This window comes from Lonchura striata, chromosome 4 (genome assembly GCF_050655825.1).
Source record: "Lonchura striata isolate lonStrDom1 chromosome 4, ASM5065582v1, whole genome shotgun sequence".
NCBI classification, from domain to species: Eukaryota; Metazoa; Chordata; class Aves; order Passeriformes; family Estrildidae; genus Lonchura; species Lonchura striata.
Genome location: NC_140706.1, coordinates 66,271,347 through 66,295,993, shown reverse-complemented (window position 1 = coordinate 66,295,993; position 24,647 = coordinate 66,271,347). Strand labels below are relative to the sequence as shown.

Sequence of the window (24,647 nt, the reverse complement as noted above, 5' to 3'; positions counted from 1 at the left end):
TAAAAGGTATTATTCCTATTTTGAAACAGACAACAGTGATTTTTCCTAATATACACAATTTTTATGACAACCACTTGCACTCCAACTGAATTATTTTCCAGAACTAAAGTCATAATTTTATTGAAACCTTCCCCTCCCCTAGAAACTTACTTTTTCTGAACATTTTGTGATCCTTTGGAGGCATTTATTTTCCTTCTCTTTGACTGTCCTTTCAGACAGACAGACTGACAGTTTTTCACTCTCTCACCTCTGTTATACTGGCATCAGCAATTAACAGGCCACTTAATGAATTCTAAATATATGCAAGTCAATTACTATGACAACTGTTCCTATTGCCCAACATTTCTCAGCTCCCAAGATTTTTCCTTTACAAGTTCTGCTTAAAGAATATGAAATATGGAAGTAAAATCTGAGCAAAGGTGCTTTTTTACAATTTTCCTTTGTTGAAGGCCTTTGTACTTGGACACACATATTTCCATAGCATTAAATTGATTTTTAGCAGCAGCATTTGGCTGCAGACCTGCCATGACATAATGTGAAGCTCTGCCTCTGAAATTAGTCCTCATACTCACATGTAAAATCTAAGCAGCATCAGCAATGATGGAGATCTGTGTAGATCCTGGATGTCCTTGCTTGAATCAGCTGTGCCCTGCTCATGCTGGAAAAACCCAAAACCTGCCATCATATTGTTTCATGTCCAAAAGAGATGAGGATTTCCTGTTGGTAAGAAAGATGAGTATTCCGCAACAGAGGTTCATATTTCACCATTTTAATGAGATACATTAAAACTAAAGAGAACCTAAGAGGACAGAGCTGCTTTAGACATAATTTAGGAGCTTTGGTATGGCACAAATTAGGGCACATTCGAGTAGTCCAAAGATTAAAGCTTTAAACCAGAATTGCCAAAGGACCTGGCCTCACTCCTCTCTGTGCCTTTCCTGACAGCATGATGAACTTCCTAGGGAGAAAGAACTCGCCTGAAGGCAGCCTCACAAAAGTCAAATCTTCCCAGAGAGTCCTCTCAAAGCTTCTGCATAGCCATGTTTACAAAGCCCATCACACCTGGGATTAATGGTGAGAAAACCTTTGCAAACAAGCAGCTGTGAGAGAAAGGGAGCTAAGGTAGTTAAACTGCAAGTACAACATGCAGAAATTGAGCAGCATGAATGCAGCCTGCATTTTTATTTAAAAAAAAATACAGCAAAACCCCACAAAACCTAAAAAACCATTATTTTAATCCAAGTCTATGGGAAATTAAACATATTGCAAAAATGAATAGAGTCTGCTTTGCATAAATTGACTAAGAATTGAGATAATGATAATAATAATAATAATAATACAGAGATATTTTCTGATGGAAAATTCTTCAGCTTTATCTTTTCCTGAACACTTTGATTACAACAGTAAAAAGAAATAAAAGTGAATATTTCAACTCAATGAGATAATTTGTAAACAACTATTTTTTCTGAGAACTACAACATACTCCTAGTATGCTTTTATAGTCCTGTATTTTAGGACTGTTTCACTGTCTTTTCTACAAATAACAGGTGCTGACTACTGCATTTTATATCAAATACTCAGATAGGTATAGCGATTAATAGCATCCCAGGGTGTTCAGGGAGCATGGTTGATATGTCAAACAAGGGTTACTGCTTTCACGCTGTAGAAATAAAAACATGTAGGCAGGGCAAAGAAAAGTGAAACTTCTTAGATATCATGCTTGACACCAGCCTTTCTTTTCAGGCCTTTTAACATGCCACTGTTTATCACCCTAGTTTATGCAGCAAGGAAACATATTTACAGCCTCCTGGCCCTTTGCATCATGTCTCTAAGTACAACGTATAAATTTATGTGCATACCAGGAATCCATGTGCATCTAGTGAAATCCACACGGAACTTTCTGTGCCCATATTCCATCACATTTTTACATGAGCACATTGGCTTTTAGAACACATCCTGCTTATAATTTGGGGCCCTCCTTTTTCTGTGATCCAGCCAGATCAGATGGATTTCTCATCCATAGGGCCCTAAGACTTTACACTTGACTTTGGAAAAAGAGCAGGCATCAATGCCAATTTATGAAACTGTGTAGCCACTGCCATGCAGTTTGTTGTGCTACACACATCCAAATACATAATTCTGGGAGAAAGCAGCATCCAGATCGAAAATTTGGCCTCTGTGGGCAGCAGGCTTTACTGTGCATGTGGCAGCACCAGTCCTGGGCACATTGCTGTGGATAATTGATGGCTCAGGGCTGAGCTGTCGGTGTGCTGGAAGTGGAAATGCTGGGGTATTTCTTCACCCAAATAAGTAGTGGGTTATGATGCACACATGCCTTGGCAAAGTGCCTTGGTTTTAGTCATTTAGCACAAAAAATTCCCTTCCTTTTTGTCTAAGGTTTCATTCAGCTGCCTTTTAGCTCCCTTTATGGTAAGATTCCTACCCATCAATAGCAAGCCTTAATAGAAGGACACTACTATTTTAGAATTTAATTTCAAATAATCCTTCATTTGCTGGAATTCAAAAATACCAGGAAAATTTGGAATACTGCCAAGTGGCTATAACTAATACCTTGAAATGTCATAACACCTTCCATCACAGGATCTTTGGACCTCATTAGGAACATCAAAATAGTTTATTATCAAGTGCGTCACATGCTTACAAAACACTCATGGTCCTCTTTAACATTAAGAAAGTAGTGATACCCCTTGGAGGAAGCCCTGTCCTCTATAGTTTCAGAGTAACAGACAAATTTTCTTACAGAAGAAACTGAAGATATGCAGAGTTAAGATGCAGAGTTAAGAAGCAGACAGGAAATCCTTTGGCACAGCCAAGATAATTCCTACCGTGCAGTTACCTTACATTCCTTTCCTTAAAGCTAAACTGGTTTTTGTAAATTAATTGGAATTGCATAGACTTTAAAAGCTTTCTCCAGGATTGGAGATGTCTTAGAGGCTGGTGTAAGCAGTGCCTGAGATGTGGGACACCATGCAATAAGTAAACACACTGATGATAAATTAGGAGGATGGTCCATATCTCCTGTTAGGTACCTAGTAGAGCTGTCCCTAGGGTTTGTGTTAGAACTGACCATCCTTCTGCAATTCTTTTCTGACAAAACCATTCAAACAAACCCTTCTCTCCTCTACATTTTGAAAAAAAGTGTTGAACTGCCACCCACCAAAGATGAAACTGTCAAATCATATAAAGTTTGAGCACTACACGTCATAACTTGCACCAACCTGTCAGTGCTTTGAAAAGCAGTCCCAGAAGGGAGAGAGAGTCAATATCCTGAATGTCCTTGGAGCTGGTAGAGAGCCAACCAGTGCTAATTGTGGAGATGGTTTATTTCATGTACACTCCAGAACTTGCAGTCAGCAAGGCCAAAACCATTGACTTAAGTCAACCTTTATTATCTGTTTATCATTATAAGCATTTACAAGATATGCATCCATGCAGCATCTGGACACACTTGGCAATTCCATGGACTGGAACTGCATCCCCTGGCAGTTAATATCACTAAGAGTTTGTTATATTCCCACATTGTTTCTATTGTCTTGTACACAGTCTGAAACCACTGGAAAGACACTTTGCCACAGGGAGCTTAAAGTACAGACAAGCAAATTTTTCCAAGTGGTACAACAAGGCATTATGGAGTTTAGCCTTAGCTGTTTGTTTTTTTTTTTAATCTTTTCCCTGACTATTAGCATTAATAAAAACATAATTCAAACTAATGAATTTACTCTGTGAAGACCAAGACAATTCATAGACTCAGCCTTTGCATAAATATGAGAATGGAACAAGTTTTTTAATACTTACACAGCGTTGATTCCCCAAAATAAAACCATATGTCAGGTATCAGGAGTATCTGTCTGTAATGTATAGTCTTTTAGAGGAGACAAATCTGGATATATGCAACTATATATGCAATATGCAATGGATATTTCACTTTACCTCCAGGAATTGCAGTTTATGTTTCTGAGTAACTCCTGAGTTACACATACTCCAAGAACTATGAAATTATACTGCCTGCAGCCATGGCGGCGTGGAGCTCTGAAATCAAATGTCCACTGTCCCTAGCTCACTAGGATCTATTTTCATTATTTTATTGAGAAATTACATCAGGATTTCTAGAATTTCTCAGTGAATACAGGGGATGCTCTATATGAAGCCTCTCAGAGTATTGGTATGGCTGATGCAGGCTGGAAAGGCAAAGCCAAGATGCTGTTCTGTGGCAGAAAAAGAAGTAAAAGTGAAGTGGCCAGCTGTCAGATTTAAGATTTCAAGGCTGAAGCCAGGCAGCAGAGGTGAGGTAAAGTCCTTCTGAACATATTTTAAAACTTCTCTTGAAGTGAACAGCTTTATTAGATTTCATTGTTTCGTTGTGTGATGTCACTAGAAATTTTGCATGTGAGTATAAACAGATTCCTTACATTTTGAGAATAACTTTTTGATTACACATTAACCATTTTTTGACTGGATATCATCCTGGACAACACACATTTGGACACTCTTACATCCCAGTAAAGCATTTGTACATTGCAATTTTAGAACCTCACATACAGCAGGATTTCACTGCTAAGGTTCACTTGCTGTCCTCAGAAAGCACTTAAATGTGTTCCCTTTAAATATATTGGTATTTCTCACTATTCCCTTTAAGCCAAAACAAACAGTATCTTTAGATTAAAAAGCAAAACAAAATTCAAACCTGCTGTGGTTTTCCTTAATTCACAAGAATCTAAAATAAGGATAGTGGAATTAAGCCAATCCATAGGATCTGCTTTTGTCCTGTGAAATTTCCAGCTAGTATCATGAATTGCAAATGGAAAGCTGATAGCCAAGGCTGAAAGGTCCCAAAAGAGACAACTAGCAATAAAGTGCAAAAGACGGGGATTATCTGCAAGAATACTGTGTGTCCAGATTTCCAGGAGTATGTTCACAATGAACAAAAATCTTGAAAGCAAAGGAGCTGGACCAGCTGGAGTCTCTGTGGATATCCAGCAGGGCTGGTGTGCCCACCATGAGATAATGGTGCCTGTGCTGTGAAAGTAGAATTGCAATTAAAAAAAAAAAAAAAAAAAAAAAAAATATATATATATATATATATATATATATATATATATATATTTGGAGCTGCTGCATCTGTTAGGTGCAGAAGAAAATCCCATTTATCTCCTAAGAAAAACAAACTCCTAAACATCTGTAGAAATGTGTGGAGAGACATGGATTCTCTCACTTGTACTCCTCATTAGCTACAGGGATAGGGTTCTGGACTTGCTTTAAAAAATAGTAACAAATAGCTGGTTTTTTTCCTTATTTTCATTGTCACTTGAATCATAGGAAATAATTTGTAAAGAAGATGAGAAGATTGTCCCTATTAGTACAGGCTTTTTGTCAGGCCAGGCACATGTGGCTGAACCTTTTCAAACTCTGATTAGGAAAAAAAAAAGATGTGCATAAGTCCTATAAAACTGATATCTACAACAGAAACCTCAGGCGTGCTTAGGGCAAATCTTGTCATTAATATGTACCTGAGAATAAGAGGAAGAAAAGTTAAATGGATGTGAAAAGTTTGATATAATTTTATATATATATATATCACAATTAGTATATATTATAATTAATATGCCATTATATATAGTGTCTATGATATGTAATAGATTATATTTTATATATATATAAATATATAACATCAGCAGACACATAGGTACTCACACTTCAACCACATGAGACTTTCAAAGCTGCAGTTAAATGAGCATTATTAATTTAAATATAATTATATTTAATTTATAATTATATTAAATTTTGCATAACTTAAGCAAAAATTCTGCATGTATTCTGCTTTCTGGAAGTCCAGCTGACTCTGGTATTTTGTTATTGGGTAGTGACTGCAAGCAGGGGATTTGAATAAATATTTATTTATGTACAACTATGTCATCTGCTGGATGCTTCATTATTTTTCTGACAAAAGGGCTGAATAAATGGAAAGAGTAAAATGCATGAATGAACATATGGCTTGTCATTGTTTTGTTTTCCTTACAGTGAAAAAAAGGCAGTGACAGAATTCCTCACCCACACCATGTCAATGTCCCACATTGGTCTTACTGTTGTCAGTACATCCCCAATGTTAGCATTTTCCTGAAAATTTGATTAAGTTGAAATACCTAATTTTATACATACTTTTTTTTTTGTGTTGTAATTGGAATCTTTTCTTATAAAATGCACTCTAAGAATTGGAGAAAATGTATTGTTTATTAAAGCTATGTTTTGCTTGTAGCATTTTGCAGGAGTTCAGATTACACAGAGCCTTCTTCTTTGCTCCTTTTTAAGGAGATGTTGTAATTTGGGGAAGCAATGTAGGCTCCATTTGAATCCTGAATTGCCATGGCAAATTCACATTTTGATTCAATGCTATTGTAAATAATAACATTGTGTGCAAATAGCCAGGATGAAGGTTAAAAAAACCTCCCAAATATCCTTAACTTGGGGCAAGATGCTTTTTTTCCTGTCAAGGCTCACAATTCCTGAGACCCTTCCTGTACAGCATCCATGTGCACTTTTAATTGCATTTTCATGCTGTAGGTTGTTCTGACCTTCTTGGCTCATGGACAGCTTCTGGATAAACACACAGGAAGATTCTTTAGCCTTGCTAAAGATGAGTTTTATGAAGAGGCAGGTTCCAGACACCATCCAAACCAGCTGAATACTTTCAGGTACTACCTAAAATCTGAGTATATAGTCAGCTCTCCCTGACACATGAGATGGATGAGTGATGCAGGGTAGAAGAAAACCCTCAAAAAAGCCATCAGCTGCAGTAAAACCTGAGCAGCTATCAACACAGCTAGCCTGACTCATCCCTTTATGGATTTATCAATCTGGACAAGCACATGGCTGTTGGTCCTGCCCCCAGTCAAATGCAGCACTGGAGGGGTCTTTGTCTCCCAAACTGAGAGGATACTTGTGGTGTTTAAAAAAAAAATTAGCAATAATAAAAGACACATCCCAGGGCATTCACTTGTTTGCTCTGCTTGAACCAGAGGTCAGCTTGCTTCAACACATATATTTTCTTTGTTTCTTTGTCAATATTTAGCACATATCAGGGAGAACAATGCTGGTTTGCAGATAGTTTTGAATCCAAAGAATAATTAAAAGATGTGTATTGTTGCAGAGGAAACATAAATATACTCTGAAGAAAGAACAGATCATCCTGATCACTTTTGCCTTGCCTGCAAGATAGCAGGGAAGAGGGCAAAAATTTGACTGTGAAAACATTTGGCTCTGGATCTCCAGCGCATTCCTCCCTGTGGGATTTTGTGCTCCTTATAAATTGCTGCTCTTTTATTTAACAGCTGAAATGTAGAAAGGGAGGATTTTTTATTCCCCTAAAGCATAAAGGTATCAAGTTACCAACTGATTATAGGAATAAAACCGGCAAATCAAACATAAGCAAAAAATATTCTAAATCAGCAGAAAAATGAATTAGCTTATCTAATTTATTTAATTTCCAAAGCTGAGATCACCTCATGTCCTTCTGTGCAGCAGAAGATTGAGACTGAAGGGCTCTTTTCAGGAGGCAATGCCAGGAAGCACTAGCTTACACTCTTTGCTCTGCCTGCTTTTCTCTTTATCTCACTTTTTCTCTGTCTTTTGGGCTCCTGTTCCCAACAGGGACCCAGAGCTGCAAGGAGCTCTCCATCACAAGAGCAGCCTCCTGGGGAAAGCCAGGAGGGATGAGCTGGAGGCAAAGCTCGACCTCCCACCTCTTCCCATCTGGCTCCATCTGAGCTGCCCTGAGATCCTGCTCCTTCACAGAGGTTTCCCAGGATAAATAAACAATGCAGATATTGGCAACAGAGCTGCAGAGATGGTGGCAGCTCAGAATTTCTGTCCTTTGGGAATGGTACTATTTTTAGACCTGGTTTTAAGGTGTGCTGGAATTAAACATAATATTGAACCTCCACACATCTTCAATAATGTTTTGAAAACTGCATTTCTAGAGGAATGAATTGTTAAATGAAAATTAAGCTGCTGTTTTATTGTCTTCCTACAGTTTTCATTTTCTCTCATTTTTACTCTGCCACAGCTAGTCTGTTATCATCAATGGGAGTAAAAGTAAAAGTATGTTTTTTCAAATAAATATAATTATTTTAATGGTTTAAATTCATTCTAATAATTTCAGATGTTATATGGCATGTGATTTAGAACACCACAGCTTCTCTATTTTTTTTAATGAAATTGCATTTATAGTAATACTTAATGCAAACTGAAATAGGAGTTATTTTCAGCTCTTGTTACAATAGATTAAATATGAAGAAATAAAATAAAAAAAACAAATTGTAAGAATGTAGTCAGTCTTGATAGTACAGATTGCCCTTCAGTCTGGTTTTGCTCCTTAGTTCTTCCAGAAACTTCTGTAGTCCTTCTGGAATTTATTTTTTTCTGCTGTCATTCCCAGCTGCCAAACGACACAACATCAGTTATACTGGGGGTGTTTCCCCAACAGAAATTACAAATTACTACTTCCCTATCCCTCCTGCTCCATGATATGATGACACTGATTTACTTAAGGAAAGGAGGAAAATTGATTTACTTAAGGAAAGGAGGAAAATTTTGTCTGATGAAAACTGTCTCTGATCTGAGCGTCGCCTCAAGAAATAAGAATAAAATTCTGGGTCTTTGCCAGCTCTACTGTCTTGGAGCAACCCTTGCTATGAAAGCTCACACCACTATTGTTGCTGCAAAAAAAAAAAAAAATAACATCTCTTCTTAATATTGTCAAGACCTTTTTTTCTTACTGATTTGTGGCCAAATGCCTTTTCTACACTGACAATGGTGTTTAAATCTCTGCAGGTCTGACCACCTGCAGAAGCCACTAACTGTTGAAATTGGGAAAAATAACAACAAGTAGACTACATTTCCCATGATTTAATTCCAAAAATCTTGCACATGTGCTTAATTTAAAGTGCGTGTGTATTCTCGGCGGAATCGATGGGAAAAGGCAGAGGACTAAAGGTAAGCAGATGTGTAACTTGTGGGATCCGGGTCTGAAATTAAGACAAGCTTCAAGAAGTGAAAACTGCAGCAGAAGAGGAAATCAAAGATGACAGGAGCAATAAACAGCAAAAATGTCATGTAGTCAACCTCAGACACGTGTGTATCATGACCATCATTACATTGTATTTCAAATTTAAAAAATTAAAATAACAATGTATTCTCAATCAAAAATAATTTTCTCTTCAAACAGTGGAATACCTAGAGGCACAGGGACTAAGTTGTAAGGATGGAGTCAAACGAGGGGAAAGCAGATTTTTAGAAAGACTGTTGAAAAATAACTCTTCAAATATCTTGCTAACTGCAAAATACAAAAATAACAACTCAAAATTTTAGCAGCTCCATAGGAAAGGTGTTACAAAAGTAAAGAGCAATTGTGTGAGAGGACCAAACAACCAAAAAGACGTGAATTTGAATTTGTCTTATGAAACAGGACAAGCAGCAAGCTGCTCTAGTGCTGCAAATGATCCAATGTGTGGATTCAGTGGAGAGGTGACCTTAAGTGGTGAGGAAGGAGGGTCACCTATGGCATCTGAATCTGAACGAGCATTGGAGCAGGCAGGGAACAGGAGGTGACAATTGTCAAAGCCAGAGACAGTAAGAGCATAGGTGAATGTCTCAGCTCTCTCAGCACAGAAGCATCACACCCAAGAGTACTTCAAAACAAATACAGCAGTGTAAGACTGAGGTTGAATATAATAAGAAATCACCAAAATATTTTCTTTCATTTTGATTGACTGGAAAGTTCTTCCTTGCCACTCATCTACTTTGCAGTTTCAATCAACATATATTAGAACATCTGAAGGGAAGATTTAAAAAAAAAAAAAAAAAAAGAGAGCAAGAACTGAAAATGTTGTTACAATATACCGTGATTCACAGCATCATTTTGGAGGATGATACTTGTCTAACTGCTTTATATAAACATTCCTGGTACCACGCTGGTGTTTCAGAGCTGATGCTCTACCTCCTGTTGATTTCTTTACAGCAAGAACTCCTCCTCTCAAATATCTAATCTCCATACCTCTCTGCACTCATTCCTTTGTTACCGCACACATATTCAACATCCACACACTTAGCAGGAAGTAAACACTTCGATATTCATTCTAATAATATGAACTGTGGTTTTGACATTAAGCACCTGTTTAAAGTAGTTTTTCTGATTGAGCACCTATGCTCTCAGGATTAAGATAGTGAGAATGACAGATGACCTCTAAAGACCATGGGCTGACCGGTCTGTGGGTGGTATCTGCGGGTGGTCTGGAAGGGGAAGGAGATTGGAGATCAGTAAGACTTTCAAAGGAAAAACACTTAAAAGAGAATTTCTCAGCTCAAATTTATGATGCACATTACCTGTGTCTTGGAGCTTTTATGTTGACAGAGTCAGGGTGATTCCTCATGTCTGGCACTCAGTGGGAGCTCTCACTACATCTTAGAATGGGGATTTTGCTTAGATATTCATTTTGACATTCACACCAGTGCAGAGATGGAGCTGAGTCACAGCTTTTGGAGTCATAGCCACATCAGAAAATCCCTACAGTTTGAGGGCACTTGAACTGATAGTTTTGGCTCAAATCATCACTGATCTTCTTGTAAACAACTTGGCATCCTTCCTATTTGTACATACTCAGGGAATGATGTGAACCAGGAAAGAAAATAAGTAGGCTAAAATAATCCTTTCCTCCCTGTTGTGCATATGAATGGATCTGAGTCCGCCAGAACGGCAGATATCTGCCAGTACCAGCAGGGAGGTTATTATCTTTGCATATGTTGTTTCCTAAGAAAATCCCTGTTAAGGACCATTATGATGATATGCAGAATTGCATTAGGATGCATTTGCCCTCTACCCATTGTCATCCATCTAACTTTTTAATTTCCTGGGTCTCTAAACCCTTCCTAGGGGAATGGCATGACAGCCCTGAAGACATTACCTTGAACTGCGTTCCATTTCATCAGTACAGGACAGTATTCATCCCAAAACAATGCTGCCAAGAGGTTCCCAGATCAGCACACCCATGAGCAGGACCCACATGATGAGGCTGCTGCTGATAGCAAAGTTAACCAAAGCTGGAGACCTCAGGACTGTGCTTTCCATCTGCCTGTTGTATATCCTTGTGTCGCCCCTGTCTTGCCTTTTTACAGATGTCCACCTGAAAAAAAAAGGCAAGAAAAACAAAAAGGAGTCATTATCTGTGTGTTTTCTGAACTGCCTTATGTCTTCAATTCATCAGAGGACAGCAAATGGCCAACAGGTGAGAGAGAAGGAGGGAGGGAAGTCAGCATCATCTATTTGTGTATGTGCCTGCTTGGTCACATCTGTTCCCAAACTCTTGCACAAACCACAAGCAAGTGCTGAAGGCTAGAGGAGGAGCAGCACAAAATTAGGGCACATGAAATCGAGATCAGTCCTTAATATGGGACAGAGCAGAAGAATACATCAAAACACAAGAAACAGCTTGAAAAAAAAGAATTTTTAAAAAAGTCAATAATGGCAACTTTTTTTTTTTTTTTTTTTTTTGTTTAAGAAAAAAAGCAGGATCCCAAAATAAAAACCACACCATTGGTGGTCACTAGTGCTGTGCTTAAGCTGTCATCTGTTGAATCTGGCAGTCTGCACGTCATTCAACAGATAAATGCCTTTAGCAGAACCCTGCGGACAAGGAGAATGTACAGCACACACATTTAAACCAGACATTTAGGGCTGGGGCAAACTCTGTTGGTGGCCACAGACACCAAAGAATCAGGTATAGGAAACTCTGAGTAAAGCAGATGAATGCTCAGAGGAAAAAATAATGAGAAGCAAACCTTTTCCCCCACCTCTTATCCCACATTTCGGTAATCCAGACTAATTGCAGGGTAATGCAGCCACTCATAAATCTAAGAATACACACGGATTATGTCTGTGTGGCTAAACTGGAAGTGGTCTTTCCTTTCAGGTAGCCACAGAGCCATACAATCTGCTTTAGGAAAGCAGGACATATTTTATCTTCTCTCATCCCAGTTGCTCCAAGGAACCACATACTGCCTACTCTGCAACCTATTAACCATGCCACAGCAAAGTGTTTTCCACTCCGTGCCATGTGGGAGTCTCAGCAAAGCAAAAAAAGTGGGATCTTTTTGCAGATTATTTCATGGGCTCAGAAATCCTGAGCCTGTGCAAACATTAAAGAATACTCATAATATTTGAACTGGAAAACACACTCCTTTGCTGTAAGGCCTGTGGATTTCTTAAAAAAATAGAGGATCTTCTTTTCCAGTCATCCCCTCAATGTGAAGTGGGATAATGAAGAAGAGTTCTAAACTATTTTATTGTAGCATGTCTTCATAGGCTATTTACAGCCATTTCAGTTTATCCATTTATGTGCACTTTGTCTCAGTTTTCAAACTAAACCAAAGCTTTCTTGAGGGGGGGTAGCTTTATCCAAGTTCTGTCTCCTGCTCCACTGTTCTACTCCATGGAAATGGGCATATTGCTGGAATCTCTTCCATTCACATCAGCACTGGCACAATGCTTCGAGGGCAGCAATTATGCCTGGGGCTTTTAAAGGGTATTTCTGGGGCATTGCAGCTCCTGGCACTCCAGAAGGAATGCTAAATTCTGGAAAAACCCACCATGTGTGCTATTTTCTGTGTGATGTTCAGCAGATTGAACACCCTCTCTCCTGGGCATCTGCTGCCATCACTGTGCCAATGCTCTTTGAGTATGTGATCCAGATTTATTACTTTAGTCTCGCTCCTTTTCTTCCTCTCTCACCAGCCTACAACTGGGATTAGCATTTTCTGTGTTATCTGTTGAGTACACATGTAAGGGGACAAGAGAACAAACCTTTTTATAGCAAAAGGCAGAGGATCCTCTGCAGGCTATTCATGTTCACAAGGTATTTTCCACCATATAATGTGGAAGCACTGTTGTTAAAATGTTACCTCTACAGAAATTTCCAGTTCCTTTTGTTTATTCCTAATCTACATCATCTGGGCCTCCTGTGCTTTTGGGTGAGCAGTTGGTTTGTAGTCCAGCACATGAATTATCTTCACATGCCAAAGAAAGCTTAGGAACTGCCCAGTATATTTCAAAACCTTGAAAAAGTAGGAGGTTGTATCTGGCAGCAGCAATAAGCATTAAACATTCTCAAAGAAATCTTTGTTATTAAGGAGAGGTAACCCTTTTGGATCAAGAAAGACCAACATAAATCTTCATTCAGGGCTTCAAGAATACCAAGAACTATTCTGAAATTAAATAAGCTTTTTTCTTTCTTCTTTTTCTTTCTCCCCTTAATGTTTTGTTTGGAGGGGTTTTTTTCAGTATTTCCTAGGTCTCTGCACTGCTAAATTTTAACCTCTTAGGAAATAAAACCCCTCTCTGGTTGCCATTTGGATTGTATGTATTGAGTAAAGTGTAATCAAAAAAAAAAAACATTTTAGTTATGCATGATATATAGTTCCTGAAATCACTGCACAATTCAAGGGTTCTTTTAGACTGACTTTCCTGAAGCAGACAACCTCTACACCCTTGCAGAAAAGGTAGCAGGACAATTTCTGTTCTCATGGAATATCCTGAGTGGGAAGGGACCCACTGAGTCCAGCTCCTGGCCCTGCATGGGATCATCCCCAAGAGACACAACATGTGCCTGAGAACATTGTCCAAACACTTCTTGAACTCTGTCAGGCTTGGTGCTGTGATCACTTCCCTGGGGAGCCTGTTCCAGTGCCCAAGTACCCTCTGGGTGAAAATTGTTTTCTGATATCCAACCTAAACCTCCCCGACTCAGCTTCCTGCCCTTTCCTTGGGTCCTGCCACTACACTAACCTACAGAACTCGAGGTCATCAGCATCCTTCAGACTGCCTGCAAGCAGAACCGAGCCCTCAGACCCCTTTCCTCTGCCAAATGGCACAGACAGGGCTACAAACCATAGCAGTGAGTCAGACCAGACCTGACCTGAGACGTGGAACGACACCATGCGATCATTCCTCTTGTCGTCTCTCCACTTCTGTTTCTCTCCTTGCTATACTGGAGGTTTGGATGCTGTGCTGGAAAGCTGAGCCCTACAGACCAGAGACAGCGAGTTAATAAGAAATTCTCCTGCCCAAAGGGTCGATCCTGAACATATTTTGGGTAGCAATCTGCTGTTTCGTTGACTGCATGAAGAAGAATGATGAGGTAGGGAAGAGAAGCATGAATTCGGAGATGGTGCCTCACATCTGCCTAAGAATCTGAAATCTATGGAATATTTTAAACCTCTGTGGTTGCAAGGCCCTGGAATGTGGTTGAAATAATATGCAAATTGAAAAATAAAAATCCTGCTGAAACATTTGACTGAGTGTACCTTCACTGAGCTGAGGCCAGCTGGGAATTCGCTTAAGGCCCAGAATGAAGTGAGGTTTCTGATGCAGATAGCCCACAGTGGAGCAACAATGTTCCATGGATTTTATGAATTTCAATAACTCTGCTTTAATCAGAAAATTAGAAGTAACCAAGAAACCCCCCCTAAGGCCCGATTTGCGACTCTATTAAACCAGTGTAGCACCAGAGTAATATCATGGTTTTCACTGGAGTTACGCTGGCATAAATTTGATGTCAGGGATGGGTGAATCAAGTCCCAAGACAGCTGTGAATTATTTTCTTCCTATCTGACATGTTAATGCTCAAGTGAAAAAATATGGTGGAGTTGGGAATGAATCCCAAATACTCTCAACCTGAAAGTCTTGATAGAGAGAGATGTGATTTTAGTGCTGGTTTAATCACTCAAATACACAGAATATGTCTTAACAAAAGCACCAGCTAAACAACCAGGCTGCCACAGTTCTTAATAAATTAACAACCTGCATTTATACGCTGGCATTAATAAAATTTTATAGGGTATTACAATGGACAAATCCAAATATTTGTATAAGATTTTCTGATGATTACTATTTCATTTTTTCTGAATACAAAGTTAAAATATTTACCCTATGGCATTAGGAATAATCTTGTAAACTGTAATGGAAGCAAAGAACTTAGCAGTGCCTTTTCTGTGCAATTTATCTGCAAGAAAATACATAATTGCAATAAATTGAAGGACATTATGCTAATTAAAAACGAGAAAGAATGCACTTTACAGTGCAGTAAGATTTTAACTTAAGTGAGCCATTTTAGTTTTGCCCCACTTGTAAAATCACAGTAATTGTAATGTTTAGCAAATATTTGCAAAATTACACAAAATCACTTGAAAATGGAAATCTGCTAAATAAGCAAAAAGAAAGCATCTGTAAGTAATCTAACATCTGAACATAAAAATATTAATCAGGAGACAAATGTTGCCAAACATACACATAATTATTTTAGTTCATTAGACCCAAGCCTGATGAATCACAATGAAACCCGCAAATACATTTAAGATTCAACCCATTCTTGCACCACTTTTACATCAACAGAATCCTATTAATTGGAGGTCTGGGGAGATCTTCTGGTGGTGTATGGAAGAGAGGAAATCAGGCACTTGGCTTACAGTTTTCCAGGCGAGACATAACCACTTATGATTTCAGTTTCTTAAGTAGAATGAATACAAAAAAAAAGAAAAAAAAAAAGACCCAAAGTGCAATTTTTACCGCCAGGAATTGTACAACTCAAGCATGCAAAATGAAGCAATATAGCATTTTAGTGCCAAAGTAAGTTCACTTAAAAATTCTGAAAAACTGCAGGTTGCCAGCTCCATGTGTGCTGCACACTACCAGGCAGTAATGAGGGATAAACACAGGAAGGTAAATGGCCAGCTTCCTGTACAAATACTTGACTTCATCTTAAATATTAAGCTGAAATCCCCCTACAGCCTTAATACAAAACTGAATCTATCACTTTTATGCCCTATGCTTACATGGGGGTTTTAGCATTTGTGTGACAGTTGTCATCACAAAAGGAGCTGAAATCAGAACTGATCCTCTGTGAGCACCACCATGCCTTGGGCAGGCCCAAAGTGGTGGGACTTCCAGGACTTCTCTGCCCCATGCCACTGTCAGAACAGCTCAAGTTCTTGCCAGATTAGATCTGGGCAATTATTTAGAGTCACATGCATGCACCAGTGCAAACTTTACACATTTTTCCTAGAGCTGTCTAAAAGCCACCTGAGGTACCAAATGCCTTGTAGGTGACACACAATGTTCTGTGTCACATTTACTGACCTACACAGGTGAGGGCATCACTGCTGAATTTTGGTGCTGTGCTCCCAGCTCAGTTTCATACATTCATTAGCCAGATAAGTTGCAATCTTTTCAAAATTCTAAGGGAGTAGTTGCTCAAAAAGAAAGAAGAAAGATCCAAGCATCAAACTCGCCTTACATCTACATTCCTAACCATTCTCTTCAGAGCTAGGCAATGAATTCCCAGGAAGAAATGAAGCAATGCAGGACCAGAAATGAAAGGAACAAGATTATGATTCTACTGAACAGATTATGCACTAGTACACAACCTTGGATTTTTTTTCTAACCATGCATTTATATGTAAGAAATGGTCCAAAATAACTGGGAGGGCAGCCTTTGAAGGAGAGAGAAAGGAGAGAAGACTGAAAATTCTACATTGCCAAATAATGACAATAAACCATTGATTCATGTGGAAATATATCTGGCAAAAATTTCAGTTATAATACTACAGCAGAAAAACAATACTATTGTATCAACAGAAGAGATGTTTAAAACGGTTATTATCTGTTTCAGAAACCACTGAGGCTGCCTTGTTGTGATGGTTATTTAGACTGTCTAGCAGAGCTCTAGATCTTAAAAAAAGTCTTGTTCAATTAAGATATTTTCACTAAAAACAGATTATTAAACTGTACATTGTTTATCCTACTGTGATCAGCATAGACTGAGTGTTTCATTCTTGAAAGCAATGTTTACAATCTACTGTACCATCTCCTGGAGTGCAATCCCAGTGTGTCTTGCACAATAAAGTTTTTACTACAATTTTCAATGCCACAGGAAGTGATGTCTCCATCAATTGTCACTGAAAAGATCATTTTGCAAATATCCATGTCCGTGTCTTTGTTAATCATTGAGCCTGCTGGTTAAATTAATTACTTCCCCAGTTAATTACTTCCAGTTAAAACTGGAATGCATAACTATAAAACAAAGTTATCCTAGTACTCCTTTTTTAGAGCATTCTTCATGTCCTTTGTTCCGATGACATTTTTCCAAGAAAGCAGGGAAAACAAAGGTATTTGACTTTTCTTTTTTTAATCACCTACCAAATTCTACAGCTTGCCTGACCTGTATAGCCAGAATGATGCTGCTAAATTTTGCAATAGCCAATTCACCATCACTATTGCTTGAAGACAGGAAAATCATGGCTGGTGAGAAGAAACCACAGTTCGCCTACTTTTTTGTGCTTCAGTGTCCAAAAAGGAAAGAAATATTCCTTTTACAGCCTTATGAGCTACTAAGCACTTAAGCTTTGATTAATGTATGTCTGCTCAGTGGTTCATGTTTTTGGACTGGATGGAGAAGACCGACTGATCCTGTCAAGCCAGATACCTAAATTGGAAAGAAAATATCCTTTAACAATTTCAATCCACAGGTTTCATTACAAAAAGATTTTTCAAGTTGTCCAGAAAACTCATGTTCTGTTCTCTGGAAATAATTTCCCATGCTTCAGGATTGTTTATAGTAAATAAATCATGTGTTGGATTAACAGAAAACCCAAGTCAGGTTTTAGCTTGAATCTTTAAGCTTGAGAGTTTACAAAGAGATTCAGCAAACTTTTTTTTCTTATTCATTGCTTCCCAAGACCAACTGAAAGAAATCAAATCTCCAGCAAAGACATGATGGGTAATTTAATTTTGTCACATGATGAATGCTCCCACAAAGATGACTTAATAAATTATTCCAGAGAAAACCTCTGTATCTCTTACTTCAGGTCTAATTCAGCAAGGGGTGTTTCTTAACATCTTAATTGCAATTAACTTTAAATATGACTTTCAATATATCCACAGTATTACTTCAATAATATATTGACACAAACTCTTTTCTCACAGCACTGTATGATGCATACATATGATGCTGAAAGAATTTTTTTTTCTCAGTATCAACAGCCATTCCTCCCCAAGAGCTTTAATATCTTGTCCAATAACAACACCAAGACCACTCATGAAGAACAATTTCACAAGTCCCCTGGGCCCAGGGTTTATTGAGCGTAGTTTAACCAACCTGGCGGGAACTACTCATGAAAACAATATCTTTATGGCACATATAATTGTGATAACAATTACACCCCATTTCCAATTTCTTCCAATTTAGAAGGATCAGTCGCTTTTGGAATCTGGCAGCTTCTCATATTCCTGAGTTTTTTAGCTGTTGAAGTTGTACAAGTTTGCAATACATTCATCACAAGAGCCATATGAAAATACACTGGAAATAGTACATAATATGTGCTGATAAAAAAAAAAATCTAACTACATATTAACTTTATCTGGATCTATTTTGGCTTTCAATTTTCAGCCATTGGAAAAAAATTCATATGTTGAGGTATTGAAAGTATTAACATCAGCCAGACTACCAAATCAAACTTCCATTCCACTCAATAGAACTGAAACACCACTTCTTCAAATTCCAAAACCAAGTCTAATGTACATTAACATTTCTCATTCTATTTCCTGAAAAAAATTACTTTTCCTCTTCTTTTTTTTTTTAATGGGGAAAGAGCAAGACATATTCCTCACAGTGAAACTACAGGACTATAATTCCCTAACAAATATAAGGGTTTTTGACCATGCAATTTCACATAACACAAAGCTTTAGGAAAGACAGAGCTCTCCTGTTGTTTTGAAATACCATTTGCTCTGTGCTCCCAAGAGTCAAACCAGGAAATCTTTCCCCCAGAATCCTGGATTAAGTCTCGCTCTTGAGTGCATAATTAACTTTATTAATTGTGTCTGCAAGCTGCACTACCTAACACAGAGTTGCCATTTTCAAAAGAGAGTACCTAAAATTTTAGCTCTGTGATATCATCCTCATGGCCAAAGCTACGAATTTTAAAGCTCTGACTTGTTACTATTGTTTCCAAATCAGAGTGGGAAAATCTAAAATGTAGCCTGACTTTACTATTAGGGCACAATAAGAGCAAGCTATGGCACATGATTTCTTTTCCCTCCTGTAGAAATTTCAATCTTGTCCAAACATCCAGAGTGATACCAAAGAGATCAGCACAAACCTGTGCCCCTTCTGAGGTGTTGGGTGTGTCTCTGCTTGTGTCTGGGCTCCATACAAATAATTTCCTCATACTTAGTGTACATTGAGACTGGAAAGTGTATTTATCGCAGTAGAGGGCAGTAGTACTCATCCACAAGCCAGTACAATACATATATATGTGTGTACAGTACATATAAATACCAGTGCAGTTGTTAGACATTTTAGGGAAAGGGAGTGTGTTGAAGGAAAAGTAGTTCTTCTCTGTAAATTAATTTTCTTTTTAATACTTTGATCAGAGAGCATAATGAACTCACATCACACTCTTTATAGATAAAGACAGGTAATCAGATTTTGTAATCACAATATTAAAATCATCCTCTACATGTTAAAATCACTAACCTCTTAGGAAATCAGTCCAAATTTATGAGTGAACAGAGACTGCAACCACTTGTGCTTCATGCAACAATATATGTAATTTAAAAATCTGCAATATTGAACTTGGGGCCATCCCTACCCCATTAAAAAGAAAAGTCTCTTCCGAGCCAGTGGAAACTGGCAATCTTCACTGAGCAGCAACAGCTTACAGAAATATATCTCCATTTGTAATCATTTTAGTGTATGAATGATGACATTTGCAAACATCTGGACCTGATGATGTCCATAGGAGATTCCAAAATGGTAGTGTCTAACTGCGATGATACAATAAATACAAGATGTTTTATTTTAGATTGAAATAGCAGCATAAAGACAAGGGCAGATTTAGATAAAGCATTCAAGCATGGGACTTCAGGTGGCAGACCTCCTAACTCTGGAGAACACCTCCAGCTACAGCCACCTCCTGAGATCTCAGAGCAGCCCTGCAGCTGCTCTGCAGCCAAAATTCTTAACAGCTCTGTGCTCACCAAACTATGCGCCTGTAATTTAAACCATTCACTGCTCAACATAATTAAGAACCAATCCCGAGTCCAGAACAATAGTCTGCTCAAGCACTAGCACATGGGAGCAAAATGAGACTTTATGTCTTGGCTCATGTTTGCTTTCATCATTTTTTTTTCTCTCCCAAACCTTAGCTTCCCCTCTCCTCCCTGCAGCACACCCGTGGGCAGTTTTCAGATTACTGCAGCCTCCTCCAGGTTTTCTTCAACACTGAAACGGGGCTGCAAAGATACCCCAAGTGTATTGTCATGTAGGAGTGCTAAAGCAATAAATTTTGGGTGTATGACTTCGCAATAGCTCGCTTGGAGATCTGATGGAGACACACCAAAAACCAACCTGGCACTTATTTCTGGTCCGCTCCACTTTCAGCGTGGAACAGAGGGGAAATGGTGGGATTTACACAAACTTTGCTGTTTCTCAAGCCCCAGCTGACTCAAGAACTACTTCATGCCTCAGCTTGACCAAGGGCAGCCGCAGGGACAGCTCTGGCAGCCAAGAACAGCTCGTACGGAGAAGCCCTGGGAGATTTCTGGTTTCCCACTACATTCCCTGCTCCGCCACGCAAGGGCTGAGAAGGCCGGGAGAAATAAAATCGGTTTTATGAAACAATTTTCCTCAGTCAGGAAAATTTTCTTCTGGACAGGGTGGGCACTGCTCTGCTTTGTGGCCAGGAGGTTTCCAGTGACCAGAAGAAGGTTTGGGAGCAGGTCTTCCTCTTCCCTGAAGTGTGTGACAGCGCTAACCCAGCTCTGCACAAAGATTTTTGGCATGGGCCACACAAGTCTGCTGTTAATGGATGCAACTTCAGCTGGTAAAAGGTTTAAATAAAGAAACAGAGCAATGAAGGAAAACAATTAACACAGACAAAAGTGTAAGACTTTCTGGGTCACAAGCAGAGAGAAGAGACACTCTATTATGGAAAACAATCAGAAATTAGCTGTTCTTCCTACGAGTGCTGAGCTTTTTAAAAAGGACCTTCCTCACTTCAAGCTACTGACAAAGTCATAAATGCAGGAAATATTTTCTGTTTTGCATAACAAAGTCTTGCAAAGGAGGCCAGGGAAGGAACTCAAAATATGTTTTGAAGATCTGGAATCAAAGCCATGTGGAGACTCATGAAAACATACAGCAGATAAGGGCTAACAAAGATGAAATCTACACAAGATTCCTGTCCTACTTTTTCTCTGCATATTCCTTACAAATTACACAGTGTCCTTCCCTACAGAGAAGCCACCACTAGTCTTCTTAGGCCTGGAGACCAAAAAAATCATATTTGCAGTTCAAACCTCTCTACCCTCACCATGGGGCACTGCTCATTATACCTTCTATAACTCCAGCTGACTAAATTTGCATTATTTAAACTCAGAATAATAGGTAGACCAAATTCCAGCAGGGCCTTTCTATCCCCTAATTAACCTTTGCTATCATTAAATTAGACACTTCTGAGATTGTCTTTGTAAGACATACCCACTGAGGCTGAGCAGTAGCTGTGCCTGTTTACTTTGCTAATCAAAAATAAGGTATGTGCACAGTTTCTGTCATCTTGCCATGGAAACATGGAAGGAACTGGAAGCCAGGAAAAATTGGAGCCATCTACTAACGAGCCCATAGCTCATTTTCATTAGGGAAGAAAAAAAATTGTACTTTTAGGAGTTTAGACACTATTGTCATTTCATTAAAATTGTTCCTAGGCTTCCCAGATTCTGTGTGGTGCATAATGGGGTGTGCATGCTGCTCGCTCATGGCCCGATGCTTCTGCACAAGACTGCACATATGAAAAGGAGAAAATCACCACTGTTAATGTCAGTCTCTATTGCTGTTGGCATTAGTACTACTTCTTTTTAAAATTAACATTTGGCACCAGAACTACTTCTCCTCAAAACTGACATTTTTTTCTGCTGGAGGCATCTAAACCACTTGTGCGCACAGTAAAGTACAGCGTTTCAAAGTCCAGAGCCATCAGGACTGTCTTTGTTTCAGACCTTGAATTCAGTCGCCTGATGCTTCTGCACATTTGAGCCAGAGGAACTACTTCAAATAATCTTAGGTTTGAGAGTACAGAGCCCTTTGTTCACAAGTTCCCTTCTGCCTTCAGAATACATGTTACATAAATTTATCATTCTCCTCGCTTCTTTCCTTCAGAAAGTTAAACATCATGTGTTTGCCCTAAATTCCACACTATTATTCATGTTTTAGCACACAGTCTGAATGACAAAACTAGTGTATCACATCAGAGTTTATCATACATCACATCAGAGTTTATCCTGCAACAATTTTTCTTTTTTCATTAACCATGTGATAAACTATGGATGAAAATGGGTCTTCTTTCCAGTCCTCCTATCTATGGATTTTAACTATTATCAGGAAAATGGTGACCCCCTTCCATCAGTTTCCCATGATAACTTTATTGGATTTGTTTAAACAAGCTTGTGTTCAAGTTCTCTGATACACTAACAGCTGTTGGTGAATCACATATTTTACAAGAGGACCACTATCAAATGTTTTAGTTTTGGCACTGTGTCCCTGACAGATTGAACGATGATCACCTCGCCCTGCTAATGAAGGAGGGCAAACTTCAGAGTAGGGAAAAAAAATCTCTTGCATGTGGATTTGCAACCGGAGGGAAAAGACAGAGAGGTCCAATGCAATCTTGACATACTGTTTTTCAAAAGGTGAAAGTCACCAATCCTACCCCTCCTTTCTTTTCCTTCCCAGACTCCAGAGCTGTTTTTCCCTTGCTACTCTTATCAGTTCCCAGGCTCCACCCTGCTGAGATGGAGGGACACTTTTCTTAGAGAGAGAGAAATTTTCAACATGAAAATCTCCTTGCAGCTCCCCATGACTCACAGGCTGTGCCTCCCTGGTGCTGAGGCCTGGGGTTTCCATGAAGGGTGATGGAAATCCTCTTTTACAGAGCACAGCTCCTTTTAGAGCCCTGCTTAATTTACTGGTGTGGCATTTCCTGGGAGAAAGCAGCCATGCTTCTCTCTCCGGTGATTTGCTAAACAGTATGAGCTGTGTTAAAACCCAAAACCCTGCACATACCTCGAAAGCCCTTATTAGGGCATTCTTGACCAATTATTTCCTTGGAAGTGGCTCACGTTAACGAAGCAATTAATAGAAACCTAAAGAAAACAAGAAATTTGGAAAAAGCAAACATTGAATAGCTGGCAGTCAAGTGAATGTTGGTTCTTTCCTACTCATGGCAATTTTAATTCCAATTTTGTGCACTTAGTCAAACACTAAATCTAAGTATCCTGTCAATCTCCTTTTTTAAAATTCTGGCTAATTTACAGCTTCTCACTGAACAATTTATAAATAATATATGCTGACCTGTTTTTACAAAGCTGTTGAAAGCTAATGCCTGCCCCTCTTTTGGTATTCGGCATGGAAACCGAGAGGAGGAAAGAGCAGTGCGGAAAGTAAAAATTCCTAAGGTAACACCCTTCCTCTCAAGACAACAAAGTGGGAGTGGAGAGCCTTTTTCACTATCTTGACTCTGGAGCTAGGAAGTATTGAGATAGCCATAACCTTTAGCAGAAATTGTGCTCCGACCTCCCCCGGGGTGAGGCGAGCTGGAACCACAGCCGCAGTCTCTTAGGAAATGCCAAGCCTGTATCTGCTTCTTGTGCAGGGATTTATTTTTCCGTGGGACTTGGCTGGATGGTGCTGGAGATGAGCCTGTTGGGTTGACTCCCACTGCCCTTTTAACCTGTACAGTGAGGCAGCACCTTCCTCCAAGGCAGTTGGAAGAGAAGAGAAAATCTGTGCTTATCAGCTAAAACTGGTCAATTCTTCCTATGAAAGTGGACGGGATATCTTTCCCAATGCTGGTTTAAAACACTGAAACAGCACTGAAAGCTATGAAAAATGGACAATGCCTGAAAGCTGTGAGGCTTTAATTTTTTTTTTTTTTTATTGGTTGTGCCTGCTGTACACCTGTGACCCAATATAAAATTCTACTGGGGTGGAAAGCATTCCTGTGAATTCCCACAGGCAGAGTGGCATATAAAAAAAATAAGACTCTCCTGGGCTTTTGCCAAAATAATTGGAAATCTCAATTTATAAGTGTTTTAAAACCCAGTACCAGCTGGCAGCTACTGTTTGTAGGAGATTCATTTGGTTATGGTAACAAATAACTACTCTCTTCTGAAATAATAACACTCTATTTTCAAGTTGAAATCCAATAAGGTAAAACAACCTTGCAGCAAAATATCTGCTACTAAAATATCTTGGGAAGAAAGGTAACTATTCGTACATGGTTGTTCTTAGGCCAACACCATGGAAGTGACCAGCATGCCAAGAGTTTGCAACTTTTACAGTTAAATGCCATTAAGTAAAACTATCTTATAAACATAGCAGAGAAGTGTGTTCTGCCAGAGCTTTACATTTAAAATGAAACTTTAACTCTTGTCCATCAGTGCCAATGGCAGAGATTAATATTCCATACAGAAGGAAATTTGCATAAAGAAAATATTGTCCCAAGATCACTGGATATGCCAGAAAGAAAAG

At 38.8% G+C, this 24,647-nt stretch overlaps 1 long non-coding RNA gene across 1 annotated transcript in view; it reads right to left on the bottom strand.

Moving 5' to 3' along the window:
* LOC110484355 (uncharacterized) overlaps nt 1-24,647 on the bottom strand; it is a 158,307-nt gene that overhangs the window by 29,370 nt on the left and 104,290 nt on the right. Inside the window, exons 10-12 of the long non-coding RNA XR_014955222.1 lie at nt 13,983-14,089; nt 10,187-11,195; nt 573-717 (exon numbers count right to left, since the gene is read on the bottom strand). This is a non-coding gene — a long non-coding RNA (uncharacterized LOC110484355). The remainder of the gene's footprint in view (nt 1-572; nt 718-10,186; nt 11,196-13,982; nt 14,090-24,647) is intronic.